Here is an 18,028-nt window from a genome sequence, read left to right as displayed (position 1 = left end):
GCTCCCGAAAAAAAACCCAGATATCTTGATCTATAATTTTGGGCTGAAAGTAAGTGGCGTGGACACTTAACGGGTATAATGTACAACGTACTATACATGTTTTGCAATTTAGATAATTTACTTCTTTTTTTGCACTGCATTATTTGGTATATTTAGTTTTTTTTTTGCACTTTTAGACTATGGCTTAATTCTAGTCGGTCAATGCTGATGTGGCCACCGGAATACACAATATGTCCGTTCATTTCATTAGGTGGCATTAATAAAACACGTGAGAAACAAGTTTTTTTTTTCTTAAAAACTGAAAAAAGAAATTAAATACCAAATTCACAACTTCTTCTTCTCCACGAAAACAGTTCACATAAACCCTATTGCATAAACGAAACAAACATGACACACAAAAACTAAACATGACACTTGCACACTTGACTGTGAAATTAAAACAAACTTAACACACAAAAACTAAACCTAGAACACCAGCAAACACCATAACACAACACTTCAATCAACACAACCTCTTCTTCGTCATGCTCGTCATGCATACACCATCAGCATGTAGAGCCAACACAACCTCTTTAACTTACTGCTTAGATGGGCCTGCTGCTGCTGCTGTTGGTGTTGGTGTTGCTGGTGATACTGCTGCTGCTTCTACTAGCCTGGGTGATTTTCTAAGGCGTCTCTCAAATCCTGGTGGAACTTCTGGACTTGATTCTTGTTCTCGTCGAGCTTCACTTCCCTTTCCATTCTCCTCCATCATTTCAATACAACAAATTTTGTCACAGTCAGTATAAACTCTCAAACATATCTCATTATCTTCCATCGCAATCTCCATAAATATCTTCCTACCATTCTTTGTTTGCATCATTTTTCAAACTGCTTCAACTGATTTATCAAATTTTTACTATCTCCCTGAATTTCAAATACCTTTTCCTTTACCATTATTTGTTTTCACTAAATAAACCTAACTATAACTATAAATAATTTCCGTTTTACGCATGGTTTATTAGGTGTTGACACTTGTTAGTTGTTATTACCCCAACAAAAAAGGTTAAATGGGCGGAAAAAAATGGGGAAGGAGAGTTGAGTTTTTATAGCAATTTAAGCCAATAAATACATCCAACTAATTAATCCATTTCTCAATCCTCACACATATTCAAATTTCAAAAATAATTTATATGATTTTTGTTACAAACCCTCACAACATTTCCCCTAACTAACATAAGGTTTATTTCTAGGTTTATGTTTTTGACACTTTTTGTTAGTTGATGTTTTCTCAAATCCATACCCATTTTTATTTTTCTCAAACAAGGTTTTTATAATAAATTTTATTAGTTATAATTCAATTTTGAAAAAATGAATTCAATCCATCGGGGATTAGGTTGCATAAAATTGTAGTAAATTTACTTTGTTTTTCATTGATTGGAATTTCGCTATTGCTAAAGTGGCAAAAAAATGTACTAAACAAAGTTTAAAACAATGGTGGGATCATAAACCATGTTGGCTAACAAGCTATTTGAAAATCCAAATTTTGCTTACCCACTATAGATTTTTGAGAAAGCAAAAATGTTCTCAATCCAGAAAAACGAAAGTTAGCAACACCATTTTTTGTTATTAATATTAATTACCCTTTAGCCAAAAAAAAAAAAGTCTAAACATTGTATAATATTTTTTATTGCCTATGTGTTTATTTTTTTTCCCAATGCCTTTTGTATTTTTCCTTCTGTTTCTAAAAGAATTCATTGTTTTTTTTCTTTGTGAATTTTAAAGTGGTTTCCATAGCAAAATTTGTAATTGTATAAAAGTTCCTAATTTTGTAAATATCCGTGTAATTTTTTTTTTCTCCTAAAAAAAATCTAGTCTTTTGTAATTCTAAAATTTACATATCTTTTGTGATGGATTCATCTAAAAAATATGCAAAAAAATTCGACAAATTGGATGTAAAGTTTTTATATAGTATGTTATGGCTCACCATTGAGTGCATCCGCCACGGGATATTATTTATGACCATTGAGTCCATCGTGGATATTATTGGGTCTTTGAAGTTGGGTCTTTGGACAACCAGCCATAAGCACAATGGCAACAAATGTGGAGAAACACGAGATAGCATGTGAAGCTAACCAATATGTAAAGTTTATACATTTAGGTTTTTAGCACATCATTTGAAAAGGGTGCAGAAGGTAATGGACAACAATGTAACCTTAGGTGTTTCTAATGAGTATGTAGTTAGGAGGATAGGATTTATTGTTCAAAAAGAGCTAGATGTGCAACTTGCCGCGCTCTTGTCTCGTACTACCTTTGTATGAGTTTCTTTTGATATTCAATCCCCCTCAATAATATATAATGTTCTTTATATAATAATAATAATAATAAATAAAATAATAATAATAATAATTATTTATAATAATAATAATAATATTATTATTATTATTATAATAAAACAAAATGGATAGACAAATAATGGTGGAGATCGCTTAGGGATCTGTGTTAGATGGAAAATAGGTGTGCGCTTAGAATCGTTTTGAAACACCTTTGAGTAGTCTTTTAAAGAACATTAATATGTAAAAATGCCAAAATTAAAAATTGGAATAAAGGCATACAATAATTTGTAACTGTTGGGTTTAATTCGTTAAATGTAATGGTTGTATAGTTTTTAATGTGTCATTTAATCAAGGTTTGTAATAGAGTGCAAGAAATGTGACTAAGACCTTAGGGTAAGTCCAATGGTGCGGCAAAACATCAAATATGGCGGAAATTGTAATCCAATGGTACGTCAAAATACTAACCCGCCAACGCTATCAGTATAAGTTTACGTATCTATACCGCCAATTTTAACGATATAGCGTATGGTCTGCACACTAGTAGAAACGGCTAGAAAATTTGTTTGACCAAATTTATTTTTAAAATCTTTAGCTCTGGTAAATTACGTTTGTATCCTTATTATTTTATTTGTATACTTAAGAAAAAAAAGGGCAAAATGGGAAAGAAGGAAAAAAAAATTCCATAGGCCATTGGGAGTGGCGGTTAGAGATTTTATATATATATATATATATATATATATATATATATATATATATATATATATATATATATATATATATATATATTTTTTTTTTGGGGGTTTGTTTACACGCCATTGTAAAAGGCGGCTAGGGAGGTGTTTTTTTTTTTTTTTGTAAAAACCATTGGGTCTTAAAACGCTATCCCACTAACGTTATGCACTATTCTATTATGGTTTGGTGTGATGTCGCCCCAAACCATTGGACTTAGCCTTAGCCTTAAGCCTTAAGAACTCCAAATATTCTGAAAGATTAGTAATAAAACACCTGAAACGGAAATGTTCACCCAACCTTTAATCCCTCTTAAATAATAACTCCAATATATACCTTAAAACTCACCCTTGATCTCCTCCTTCCTCAAATCTCTTCCCAATCAGAAAACAAAATTTCGTAACTATGGTTATCTTCTCTCAAGTAAGCTACCTTCATTGAAAATTTAGGTTGTGTACGTAGTGTGTATTATCCTCTAAGAAATTCTTTTGATTTGAAAGTAACCACTTATTTAGATTTCATTATTATCATTTCAACTTCAGCTTTAAGCCTTATGGTTTACAAGTTTTTTTTTTTAAATGTAGTTGTGGTCTTTGATACTCAAATTTTATATTGATCTCATAATTTTGGTATCGACAAAGACAGAGACATGGGAAAAATAGAGTTCTCATGCCAATAAGGTATCTAGCTTCTTTTACTTGGGCTCTCTCTCTCTCTCTACAAACTAATTCAATGTACTGCTCTTTAATTTGAAGATTTTATATGTGTGAATTTGTGTACGGTGAATTAAAGCAGTTTCCATTCATGGTGCAGGGCCTGGATTTCGGATATTGAAAAAATGAAAAGTACATTTTGTCCTATGTACAGTACATTATGAATTTTTCCTTTGTGTTTCTTCGTGTAGGAATTACGTACACTTCTCAAATGTACATATTATCATCTCTTCCAACTCAGGTACATATTTTCTTCCAACACCCCTCCTCTCTCATTATTTGTCTGCTCCTTTAATTCTTCTTTAATTGATTTACTGCCTCAAAACTTCCTTATGCATTCGATCATCGATCAACTTACTATATGTTTGTCCTGGACTTATTGCTTTGCCAATTTTTAACTTTTAATCTCCTTTGGTTGGGATCATATTGTGTTATTATATTTGGTTAATTATTTTCTTCTAATTTGTTGGTTCAACATGGGATTGGAGTATATAAGGTTGCCTGCAATGTCTATACTTAAAATTCCACAGTGACTGGATGTGTGAGAGGTGTTGTGAGGTGCTTCCAAATTTTAAGCCCTCTAATTTAAGGCTTAATATATGGTTGGACTTAAGATCCTATCGGTTAGCTAAATTTTGTATTAAGCTCCTTGGTATAGTTTTACTTAAGAACCTTTTAGTAAGCTATATGCCTATATCATGTATCTATTTTAGTATATCTTTCCAGGAAGGAATTAATTGTGTTGTGTGTATAATAGTGATGTCAATGTCTGTGTACTTAAAAACATTGGAAGTTGGGATTTGAAGGTTTAAATTTATTCTAACCATATTATTGTAACTTACGTCAAGTAACTTATGCTCATGAATGTCTAATTGAACTAAATTATTTTCTACCAAGGCCATAACATTTGAGTAAGTTGGAACAAGAGAGATGGATAGCTTATATAGAAATGATAGTAGTCGAATAACTTCTATGCCTAAGCTTATGTATTATAAAACAGATTGCTAACTTAGGTAGTTCATCATTAAAAGTGTTGTATTCTTTGTAGTGTGTTCTTTCATTGTGTTTCAGTCATTCTTCCGGTCTTCAATAGAATTAAAGATAAATATATCATAACTTAGTCTAATCTCTCTATGTCTGATCACTAACAGACAATGCTTGCATATTTTGATGAACCATCCTTGGCTTTAAGCGACCAAAACACAATTTGCAAGTTAGCACATTAAAACATTATTAAAGGGTTTGTGGGCTATGCCCACTTATGTTTAAAATAAAATTTCACATTTATGAGTTACATTATAAAATAAATCTCCTACCATTACGTATCTCTTGAAGATATAAAAGGCCACCTTTCTGGTCAATCCAGCGTCTCTCCTCCTACAATTTTTTATTTTATTTTATTTTATTATTATTATTATTTTTAATAGAACCCTTCAATTTTTTTTTTACAATTTCCATTTGGTTTGGATTTTCTTCAAGCTTTGGATATGATTACAACTACATATACAGAAAAAAAGAGTTACATATTTTGCCTTCTTCTAGGTACAAATTTATCTATGTCTACACGTTGATTTTATTTTTATTCCTTTGTGCTTATTCCCCCACTATTTCAGCAAAGATTAAGTGTGCTAAAATATTAGGAGGTTTGGTTTTCAGATTACCAATTCTCTTGAAATTGTGTTTTGGGCATTCGGTTCAATTTATGGCCCAAAGTTGATTCCATGACCAATGTCCGGTGAGTTATTTTGTAAGACAAATAAAAACACAAGGGAAAAGACAAAGGGTGGTTGGGATCGCATAGGGATTTGCGTTCGGTGAGTTATCTCTAATATCTCTATGTTTGGAAGGCATGTGAAGTGATGACATCAACTTTATGTTTTTATCCATTCAACATTCTCTCTACAAAAGATACTAAGAGTGAATGCACAGAAACCACAATTTACATTTAGTCACTCTTTTTACATTAGTTACACGCCAATGAATGAATAATAAATTGCATTAGTTACACACCAATAAATGAATAATAAATTGCATTAGTTACACACCAATAAATGAATAATAAATTGCTTTTAATTAGCTATTTGTGTCATTGACTCGATTATTTTTCCCAACTAAACGGTGATATATTATAGAAAGACTTCTACATCAAAGCGTACATGTGTTAGATCTTTTCTTGCAATGTGATGGCTTCTCAATGAGATTCAAGCAATGGCCTGATGCTTTGCTTGCAATGATGGCTTGAGCTTTTCTTGCATCCTTTGAGGGCCTTGCACAGTTGCAATTTTAGAAGGCTGCTCACGTACATATATCAAGCGTATATGCTTTTACCAATCAGAATACTCTTGATACTTGCCAGTAACAATTGTATAATATAATTAAAATGTGTTGGTCACAAGACATCATATTACAGCTAAAACTTACTGTCAATCTGTCATGTGTTTTTTTTTTCTATTATGTATACACCCTATTATTTTCTTTTACCAACCTCAGACTCATCATAAAAGAGTTCGGATGGGAGTGTTGAAGGAGCAAGCAATACGGTACAAAGTGTGAAATGCATAAAAGACTTTGTTCAAGTATCGGAAGGGTGAAAAACACGAGTATCCCAACTTGTGAAAGCATAATCAAGGATTCGGTGAAGTGTAAAACCACTTTAGTGGCCGATAATATGTATGTATGTTTATGTATTAATGAAGAAGCAACATGTAAATAAGCAACATGTAAATATGTATATAAATATTTTCTATTAATATTTTTAGATGTATCTGATTGGGTAGTTATTATTTTGACAATAAGATATGGACAATAATTATATATGAAAAAGACTTGTCTATCTCAAGTTCATTTTGGTGATCTTGAGAAGCTTTGATTCACTTGATTTTTGCATGAATTTACTCACTATTAAAGAATGAAGCGTTGAAGGCACGTCCATTGTCAAGGAATATTAAAAGGGGTAGAAATTTTATTTCTTATTTAGGCACCCTTGGCACTTAAGGTTATCAAACAGTCTTAACAAATATACAACTATATTTACAAAGCTCACCTAAAGATGACTATCATGATTAGAAAAAACAATGAAGAAAATGTCTCTATAGAACTAGAATGACTTTGTGGTTTTGGCCAACCAAACCAATTTGAGTCTTTTAACAATTCACAGTGCATAGAGAGCATCGATTAAGTGCTCCTTGAAATTCAGAAGATTAGTAAGATAGTAATAAAATGTGTTGTCGACAATTTCTCGCTTGATGTTACATCATAATGATTGACAATAATCTTATTGTCTTTATATTATTCGTATAAAAAAACAAAAAAAATGTGAACAACTATTTATTGCTGAGAGTACAGTGTATGAAATTGCATTCGTTAACACATATTGGTAGGCATCCACAAAACAAACAACAGTAGAAAAGTATGTCATCCGACGTATAGTACCGATTCAAAATAAAATGTCTACAAATTCATATATATGCCACACATTTGAAAATACTAGAGTGTATCAAGATTAATGCCACAAACAACATAATAAATACCTTATCACATACTGTGTCGCACCGTAGACACAGGTAATACCTAGTCTATTATAATAAAACAAAATGGATAGACAAAGGGTGGTGGGGATCGTGTGGAGATCTGAGTTAGATTAGGAGCAGATGTGTAGTAGGAATCGCTTTGAATGGATTAAATTTTACAAATTAAATGCATGGATATTATTGTTCTTAGTGAATGAAATTCAAGTTTCGTAATTAAGAATACGTTTTGGGATTAACATGGCTTTCTCATAAATACGTTTTGAAACACGTTAAAGGGGCAAGGAATTAAAGTTATATATACAGGAATTAGTGGTTGTGTCTCTTTATGTGCTATATATTATCGTCAAAAAAAAAAAAAAAAAAAAAAACTCTTTATGTGCTGTACGTAATTAAAGGTTCGCCATAGGAAATTTATACCTTTACCTTTAATCCAAGCCAATTTCAGAAAAGCCCACACTCAACATACAATAGCCCACATTGTACGACCTAGACTCTTAAATAAAACGCTAAAATCGTTGTTTCTATTGAAATCGTTTAAAACGCTAATTAATTAAAAAGGGTATCTGATTAGTAGTTAGAGCACAAGTGATTGTATCCTTCCGTTACTCCGATTTTCCTCTCCCATTCAGTAGAGTTAAAGCAGCAGTGACAACATGCAAAATTAAGTAACGTATCTGATTAGTAATTATTCATTTGCTTCTCTCAACTCTATCCGTATAAAACCCCAACTCACAAAGCTCTCTCTCCCAATTTCTGGCGTGAAGGTAATTGCTATGTTCTTATTAGTACTTACTTCTTATCAATTTCTTCCAAATTAGTAATTATTAAATTTCTACCGATTGTAATGTTCTTATTTTGTTTTCTAGAGTATGTCATGCAGATACATGTTCTATCCTATATATGTTCTATTGTTTTAATCGATCTGGTTATTCCTTTCTTTCATTAATTGTATGGTTTTTTTCCGCATAATGAGAAACTAAGAAATCAAATGCTAACTACTGTACTTTTATACAATACGTGCATTGCCAAATTACAAATGGAGTGTACCACTAATGGGAAATAGGTCTTTCAAGCACCATTAATGCCGAAAGGAGTTCATCTGTATCCATGCCCAAAAAAGAGAGATTTCATCTGTACTAATTCTTCCTGCCTCCCTCTTGCTCCATCTTAATGTTTGCTAAACCATGCCACATTATTCTTTACATTTTCCTCTTTATTTGTTTCATTTCTTGTAACTTCTTTTGCTAATGTGACTGTGCAGACAAATAATTTTTGTTGGTAGTTCATGTGGACGTTTCGTTTTCTAACAGGTACCTTGATACGACACGATGTAACTGTACGACACGATGCAACCTTTACCAAGACCTTGATAGCGCCTGTGTAGAGGAACATACTGATAGAAAGTAAGGGGACGGATTTGTTTTCGTGGGGAAAACTAAAAGGGTAACAAATTTGTTCTTGATACCCTCTTGCATTTCTCAGCTAGAGAGGTGCGTAAGATTTTAGAATCTTTGTTAACTACTTTGTTACTGCCATGTGTGTCAATTTCTATGATTCAAAGCTTCAATTGTATTCGTTGGCAATAGGTCTATCTTTGATATGTTTTTTAGAATTGCAGGTTTCCGATGGAAGGGGATTGGAAGATTTTGATGACTATGTCGTTTTGCACATCAAGTACTCGATAAGGATGGCTACGTGCTTGCTGTATTGGCTATAATTGTGTTGTACTCATTGTGTGTACCTGAGAGATATTACTTGCTGTTTATCAAATGTTAGATAAGTCCATGGCCTAATTATTTTTAGTTGGAGATTCAGCTATCATGGAACCAAGAAAATTGTTTAAACTTATGGGAGTTAAATGATTTGTGCTGCAAATAATGGTATAATGTTGGATTACAAACTTTTACTGTTTTGTGCTTGATTTTATGTGACCCATTCAATAACTTGCTATGAAATGGAGTTTCTTGATATCGCAATTGTATTAAAGATTGGTGATGGAGGTAAGCTCAAATTTTAAAAACTATATGCTTTTGGAGACCACAAACAAAGAAGCAAAAATACTTCACATATAATAGATGTAATTTTGTATGGTAGTGCTATTTTGCATGCATATAAAAGAGACTGATATTCCTTTTCTCTGTTTATTCTTTTTTTTGTCATGATATTTAAATTCGATAGTTGTTCAGTGGTTACTAAACAAAATTACATCTATTAACAAAGTTACTAAACCAGTAATTTAATGTTGCTGACTAATATGGTAATCGTAATATGGGGCATTTAAAGAACTAAGGAAAGAAACACGATTTTGCTCCGGCTTATGATATTTCTGTTTTGTACTGTCATTTTAATGCTGTAACGTGCATGTATGTGTTTAATAGAGAAAGGGAGGTAGCTGACTGTTTTCATGTCCATGACATGTCCAAGTGTAAGAAGTTGTTTTTCTACATCCATATTATCCATATTATAGTGCTTAACCAAGCTTTAATTTAATAGGAATGCTCTTAGCAGTGCAAACTTTATGTTGATCGAGCAAGAACAGATCCCAATCTTGCTCTATGTTGACGCTCTTGAATCAAATTGGTAAGTTCTACTACTACTTTTATTCAATTTGATTGTGTTCTTATATGTTTGTGATTGACAAATTAACATCTATCCCCATGAAGAACATTTTGTTGCATATGTTTGATGATTCTGTCACTGCGCATTGTGTAGTTAAATTATTTTGTTCTTCTTCTTTAAGTTGAATTACATTTAAACTTGAATAATTTGCTGATGACATTTAATAAGGCTTATATAAACTTGGATAATTTACCCATACAAACAAAAGTATACTACTTACTAGACTTCACTAAGTTATATTACTCTAATTGTTAGTATGTTTGATATTAACAATACACATGTAATGCTGTTTCTGTAATCAATCCAATGGGAAGTTTTAGCCGTACACTTCAAGTTATTGGTAACCGATATTTAACTTAATAGCAGTTTTTTGAATAACAAAGTGCGAAATTGTTGTTTTTTTTAATGCCAAGATTAATGCCACAAACAACATAATATGCACCTTTATAACGAGTAATTATTTTTGTAAATAAGATGATCATATTTTTGCTGCTCACTAACTCTTGTAAGTAATAATTGATTGGATCGGTGATTTGTTCATTGAGCTTTGGAGACTTGAATAGGACTCCATTGTCCATGACTCTTTTGGGTACTTGCCTAGTGATAAGAGCAAAAATTGTAGTTTTAACCCAATAATAAAATTACATTTAGACCAATTACGTGTATAATAAATAAAAATTAGTATTGTTTACGTGCTTTTATGTATTTCAGGTCTTGGAGTCAAATATGTGAAGAAACATGTCACTTTTGCAAGATAAATGAGCAAAGGTTGGTTGCTAAGAAGTTCTATGACTAAAAGCTAAGATTCAAAGAGAAAAAACCTTTTTAAAGCCCAGTCAAAACTGAAAAGTCAAAGTCAAAGTCAATGCGGAGAATAAAAGTCATTAGAATTCTCGCAGGCTGTATCTTTGGACTTAGACCTCGGAATTGGGCTTATTATATGTCAAAACAACCAGATCAGAAAAGAGATTTCTAATGATCTAGGCCTTGATCCAATCAGAGGAGTAAAAATGGACGAAAAGGCTATTGCAATAATTTTCAGCAGAGAAACCCTTTTTGGACTTGAGTAATTAAGTTTTGGGTTTTATTTAAAGGCCCAAAACATGGCTCCAAAGCTCAAGCACAAAATTGTAAACCTAGCCCTCTCCTATATAAAGAGGACTAAGGCATAACTTTCAAGGACCTAGGTTTTAATTCATATAACCTTTTCATTAGTTTTAAGTTAGTTGATTATTCACTATCTAGTCTTTAATATAGTTTTTAATTCTTAGACTCTCTTCCATTAGATTAATAAAGCCAAGTTATTGTTATTATGATGTCTTCTTCTTATTCTTCTATTAATAATAGTCTAATAAATTCTAGCTAAACCTCCATTAGAGGGGTTTGATAATGCTTGATGAAGACTTGATGTGTTAGTTAGAATTATTGCTTATTCAAGAATTTCAATTTAGGGGTTAGTTTATTCACCATGAGAATGGGTTAAATTTTCTCTCATGCTAATTATTAGTTGGTAAAGATTGCCATGAATAGTTAGGGATCAATTATTTAATCTTTATTGGTTAGGATTGCAATAATCTACACTAGCATATCAGGAATTTATCTAAGTGAAATCAAATCCCCTTAATCCTTTCTTCTCATCTAAAATCTTCATAGTAAATTGCTTTAGTATAACTAGACCATTAAATCTTCGTATTTAGTTAATTTTACCATATTAGTATAATTTCATTATTGCTCTCGTTGATATTATAGAATTGGTAAATTAGTGAAACTGTTACGTCTAAGAAACGAGGAGTGAAACGAATTCTTTACTCCACCATATTGCAAGATAATCGAGAATAGAAAACTTTGATCTAAATGTAGAATCGCTAATAGTTTTACTTATTCATAACATAAATAGTTAAGAGTAGGTAAGTTTTGACCAGTATCACCTAGCATCTCAGTGAGTGAAGCTTTCCAGGTGGGATGAGTAACTTAAATCAATCGTCTTTTGAAGCTTTTTGGGTGGGCTTTGCAAGTAGAGGAGATCAACTCCATCGTTTCGCCGACAGAAGACCATCCAATATAGCCTAAAAGGAGTGATGTCCACTGCGGTTATTGAATTTTCCTATCATACAAAATGTCCACTCTAAGATATGCATGTTGTTACTGTGGTTACCTGCAGAAATCCCCAAATCTCATTTGACTATCTTAGGTGTACAATGGGGAAAGAAGCACGGAGTGATTAAGGTCAATTATATGTTATCATCATTACATTTTGCCTTAGGCGTTTCATGTTGTAGCTTTTGTTATTTGTTTCTTATAGTCAACATTTGGTATGTAATTTGAAATACAGAGATGTTTCTGAAATATATATATATATATATATATATATATATGTATATGTAAAGAGACGTTCACTTGGTACATTTACAATTTTTAAATGCAGATAAATAAGCACAACCAAAAGAATTCACTTTTTACTCTCCTTTTGATATTGAATTTTGTCTAAGAGTTCTTATCTTGCTAAGAAAGAAAGGGACTACAATTTCCCTTATTTAGAGGGGAAAAAAAACTCTCTGATTTCCCTTGAAGATCGTCACTATACGCAAAAGATTATATCAGTTTAGTCTCGCTTGCTTTTTTTTTCCTAGCTTATTATTATAAAGTTTGTTCGCTCTCTCATTTCTTTAATTTTTTTGTCTATAAGTCTTGGATTTTATTGGCGTACAATTGGCGCATGAATTTTCAATATTATTTGTTACTTTTAAAGAGTGGGTTTAGTATGTAAAGTTGATTTTCCCCTTGCCTTTGAACAAATTACTTAGTTGTTGTATTTTAGAGTGATATTTGTTCTTTTCTCCGGTGTTCAGAGTCTGTCAAGTGAGGAATGAGATTACATTAGAAGCATTAGCTTGAAAATATTGTTTTCAAAGTTACTGCTGTGAGGACTTAGGGAAGCGGGCAAATTGATTCATTGTTGGAACTTGGAAAACAAAATATGGAATGGAGTTGCCTAAACGAAGGGAAGGGGAACCACTATGGCTCATAATATATGAAAAAGTGGTTGGAGAAACTTGACATGCATGCATCCATCTGAAGAACCTGAACCCATTATTTGTGTAAGAATATATTATAACTAACAAAAAAAACGGAAGCAAAAACATTTAGCTGTGAAATAGGAATATTTAAGGATGATCGAACATGAGATTAGAAAAGACATTGGCATCCAAATGCATAGCTCTCCGTGACGAAGGTACGAGTAATACCTAATTATATAAACTACATGGACTAGGAAATCGTTGGATAGTTTATTGTTATTATTATTATTAATAAACTACATAGACTAGGAAATCGTAGGATTTTTTTTTTCCGTTGGAGTGTTAGTCATACAATATTTATGGAAAGCTATCTCCACTTTCTTTTTCTCAATAAAAATTGCTTATGATTGACATAAAATGTTTTTCCAAAATAGAATTCTATAGCTAAAATTGCTTAAGATTGACATCAAAAGTTGTTCCAAAATAGAACTTTTGAATTAAATCTTGAAAGGAAAGACACAATCTTTTACCTAATCCATGAGATGGGATCTCTTATCCTAACAAAATTTATCATTTAAGAAAATTGTTGATAGAATAAAAATAATTTATTATTTTATTCTAATTTTGCCCAATTTTTACATGATTCATGACATCTTCTTGATGAATCTAATAGCATAATCCACTATCAAGACTTGAATCTATTTTTGGTTCAAATATTGCCTATACTAATTTCTTGATAAACATACCTTTTTTAGTTCAACCATGTGCTATAAATATGCCTTCACTTTGGAACCTTTGACATCATCTTCTCATATACAATAACAACATACATACAACCAAAGTAGTTTGAAATTCAAATATGGCTAAGCTTTCTTTCACCCCTTTATTATGTCTTGTTCTTATTGTGTTTTCAGGTTGGTTCACCTTTTTCCCAAATTTGAAATGATTTGGCATATATTGACCGGTCCATTATTCATAATTTATATTCTTCAAATGTTCAAAGCAAATTTTATTATTGTTAAATTCTGTGTAGCACTGCTAAGAAACAATTCATGTAGAAAAAACATCGATCAACATTTGCAACTAGATGCTCTTTCCTGTAATTTTGATTGATTGTCTAGAACTCTAGATAGATTGAATGGTTTTACCGTTTTCAAAACTCATAATAGCAGTGTGTTAGGTTTATATTACAAAACCACATTGTAAGATCCATACAGAGATTAACATCATATTACAAAACCACGCATGAGATTAACATTACAATATCCATACTTATGATTTAATGTCGAAGAAACGCAACTCTCTAAATATTCATTATTATTTCTTGCTGTATAATTATCTCCACTTTCTTACTTTTTCTTAACAAAAATTGCTTATGATTAACATTTAATGTTTTTCCACAATAGAACTCTATAACTAAAATTGCTTTGAATTGACAATAAACGTTTTTTCAAAACAATTTTTTTGAATTAAATCTTGAAAGGGAAGACACAATATTTTGCCTAATCCATGAGCAAGAATCTCTTGTCCTAACAAAATTGACCACTTAAAAAAATTGATGACATAATAAAAACGATTTATTTCATTCTTATTTTGCCCAATTGTTACATGATTCATGACATCTTATTGATGAATCTAATAGCATAATCCACCATCAAGACTTGAGTTTACTTTTTGTGAAAATATTGCCTTTAATAATTTCTTGATAAGCATACCTTTTTTAGTTCAGTCTTGTGTGGTATACATATGCTTTCACTTTGGAACCTTAGACATCATCTTTTCATAGAGTAACATGGTACACACACCCAAAGTAGTTTGAAATTCATAAATGACTCCCCACCCCTAAATTTCAGGTTGATTGGTTCACTTTTTTCCTAAATTTGAAACGATATATATTGGCTGGTCCATTATTCATAGTTTATATTCTTTAAATGTTCAAAGCTAATTTTATCATTGTTAAATTCTATTGAGCAATGCTAGGAAGCAATTAATGTGGAAATACATCGATCTACATTTGCAAATATATGCTCTTTCCTGTAATTTTGATTGATTACTAGATAGATTGAACGATTTTACCTTTTCCAAAACAAATAAAAGTTGTGTGTTAGGTTTATATTATAAAACCACTATGTAAGATCTATATAGAGATTAACAATAGAAGATTCATACTTATGATTTAACTTTATGTTGTCGAAGAATCGCAACTCTTGATCTATTCCTTTTCTAAATATTCATTATTATTTTATGCAGTTGCAGTGATGGTCCCTCAAGGAAATGCTCAAAAAAAGTGTGTTACCACATTGGATCCCAATGCTTGTGATATAGCCACTTGCCAAAAGAATTGCTACGATCAATATGCTGGGACTGGAGTATGCTCTGGAGGAGAATCTCAAGCAGATTTGTATCCACCCTTGTTAAACTTATAGTATATTTTTCAGTCATGTATGCTCATGAGCACATATGGCACAAAGTCTCTAATAATAAATAAAATTCCTTCGCTTTTAGTATCATCAGTAATTCTCATTTATGCTTGAAGTTGAAGACTTGCACAACATAACTAATTAAATAATATAATATTGTAAAGTTAATCTCATAATTATGTGATTGCCCAACAAATACAATTGATTGTGCAATGAGATGTCTAACAATATAATTTAGGTCAACCTCTAGATATAATTTATTTTTACATCTTAATGCTTAATTGATCTGTCATTCATTGGTGGTTGTTAGGCTATTACCTCAAGCATTTTCCACTTAGCAGTACATCAGGATTACTTTTGAAACATTAAGTTGTTTATATGTACATGGGTACACCAAGAGGTTTCAGGAACTTGCATAGAAGGGCTATAATTATCATCAATTTTTGAGTGTTAATGACTTGAGATTTGAGAAAGGACTTGTCAAAAGCTAATCTAGACACCCGGACAGCAGCTTAGAGCAAACAATCTGGTGCAAGCTTCAGAATCCTTTGTTGGAAGAGTTATTTGCCTCATGCCCTCATTGTTAATGAATATGCTTTTATTGTATGAGGTAGCTCCAAAAAAAGAAGCAAATAAAGAACCAGCCTTGATTAGGAAATCTTAAAAACAATAAAAAAAAAGAGGAAATGAATTTGACTCTCTTTGGAATGCTTATTATTGACCATAAATATTTTTCCAAAACTAAACTCTATAATTAAATCATGGAAGGAAAGACACGGTCTTTCACATAATCCATGAGCAAGAATATCTTACAACAAATTCTATCATTCAAATTTCAAAACAATTGATGACACAATAAAAACTTAAGATTTCATTCCTGTTTTGCTCGGTTTGTAAGTTGTAAGTTGTTACAGAATAAATTTTGTTTTACCAACTACTTATGGACATTTACCCTCTTTATGATACAGTAAAAACAATAACCCAGGCCAAATAAGATTTCCTGAATCCAATAGCTTCACTCTATCAAAGTGTTTAAACTTTAAAGATATTTTTAGAACAAATATTGCCTATTAATTAATGCCTACCCGAAGGTTACCATTTTAGTTTAACCTCCTTGTAGTATATATAGATATACTCATATACATGTACTCTGGAACCTCATACATGATCCTTTCATACAACAATAAAATTTCATACACCAAAAGTAGTTTCAATCTCACAGATGGCCAAATTTCCCCTCACCCCTTACCCCCTTACCTTGATTTAACAGTCCTCTAAAACCACCTTTGCAAAATAATATTCATCTCAACTTTGTTTATTTATAGGGGAAAGATGTTCTTGATCTTTGACTACATCTGGATTGCAACATTTGCATAGGAGGCAAGAAACTTAGCATAGCTTTGATACTCTCAAATCTCAATAGTAGATTGCCAAATTAAATTAAAAAAAGAAAAAGAAAGATAGGAGAATTGGAAAGTTCAAACTATTCCTAGAGCATCCCCATGAAAAAATCGTAATTTGAATGTTCAACCTCTTGCCCAGCTCGACAGCTAGTTCTTTTACTGTTAATTTGTAATTCTTTTTCTACTGGTGTGGTGTGTTATCTCTACAGGCTTGAGTTACTTCGTTGGACCTTTGTAAATACATTCATGGTCCCAGTGGCGTGTGATGTATATGGTCAATATGAGTATAAGGATCCTAAGCTACATACTTCAAGGGATGAATTGTACATGAGATTTAAAGGAATGAGAAGGATTTTGGAGACGTGTAGACCTAATCACTCGACACAATGACAAATAAACAAGTTCATGACCGTTAGTGCACTTAATAGTTTTAGATAAGTTTTTGGTTGATTTTTGTGGCCATGATCTTTTAATGCATCATTATAGATGTTAGTCAAATCCGAAATTTCTACCTCCGTTTGATGCAAATATAACAAATTAAAAATTGGACCAGTCACCATCACCAAGAATCGGAGCAATGTTTGTTATTGTTAAAATTTATATTAAATAATCAGATTAGATAGTATCTTTAAAAAATTATTAGAGCATCATCAATGTATTTGGCTAAAAAAATGCAAATGGAGCTCAATAGAGCGGTTGATCTTTTGGCCTCCTTGTCTAGACATTGCACCCCCATAGTTCATAATAATATACTTTACTCCTCTCCTCCATTAAGTGAACAACTAGGCACCATTGTAAAAGAGGATGAAGAGAGCACTATATATACAAGATGATTTTATTAATGCAGGTTAGGGGTAGTCATGTTTATGTTTTTTGAAAACCCAAAATGCCATTGATATCTTATATCTTATGTGCCAATGAGAGTTTCACATTATTTCCATTCATGTATAAATGGGAGGGGATAAAATCAGCCGCCCAAAGTTTTTTTTTTTTTAATTTTTTTTAATAATTTTTCTACATATTATATTGTATATTTCATTTTGTCTTATTCTAAACAATGGGGCCGTGAAATTTGTCTTGTCCCAATCATTACTAAATTTCAAATAAATTAAGTTTATTCTGATTGTGGCAATTAGATTTGAAAATGATTTTAAGAACGCATTGGAGGCACAATAAATTGTGAAGTATATTGCTTGTTGTCTCATGATTTAGAAATGTGTTGACGATGCTCTTATGATTTCTAAATCTTAAAGACATCAACAACTACAAATTTGTTGGTGTA

The 18,028-nt window shown here is 31.7% G+C and overlaps 1 long non-coding RNA gene across 5 annotated transcripts; it reads left to right on the top strand.

The window, feature by feature from the left end:
* Positions 1-7,748: 7,748 nt before the first annotated feature.
* Positions 7,749-12,311, top strand: LOC147483389 (uncharacterized). 5 transcript variants are annotated; one of them, XR_015206292.1, is made up of 5 exons: positions 7,749-8,051; positions 8,598-8,777; positions 8,906-9,867; positions 10,618-10,674; positions 11,864-12,311. It is a non-coding gene; the product is annotated as an uncharacterized LOC147483389 (long non-coding RNA). The 5 variants fall into 5 exon arrangements; XR_015206295.1 differs by lacking the exon at positions 10,618-10,674 and having other exon boundaries at positions 7,761-8,051; positions 8,906-9,167; positions 9,781-9,867; XR_015206294.1 differs by lacking the exon at positions 11,864-12,311 and having other exon boundaries at positions 7,761-8,051; positions 8,906-9,167; positions 9,781-9,867; positions 10,618-11,137.
* Positions 12,312-18,028: the final 5,717 nt, after the last annotated feature.

The sequence above is a fragment of the Coptis chinensis genome, chromosome 8 (assembly GCF_015680905.1).
Source record: "Coptis chinensis isolate HL-2020 chromosome 8, ASM1568090v1, whole genome shotgun sequence".
Classification (NCBI taxonomy): domain Eukaryota; kingdom Viridiplantae; phylum Streptophyta; class Magnoliopsida; order Ranunculales; family Ranunculaceae; genus Coptis; species Coptis chinensis.
Note: the sequence above shows the minus strand (reverse complement) of the source record. Positions and strands in the feature narration are given on the sequence as shown.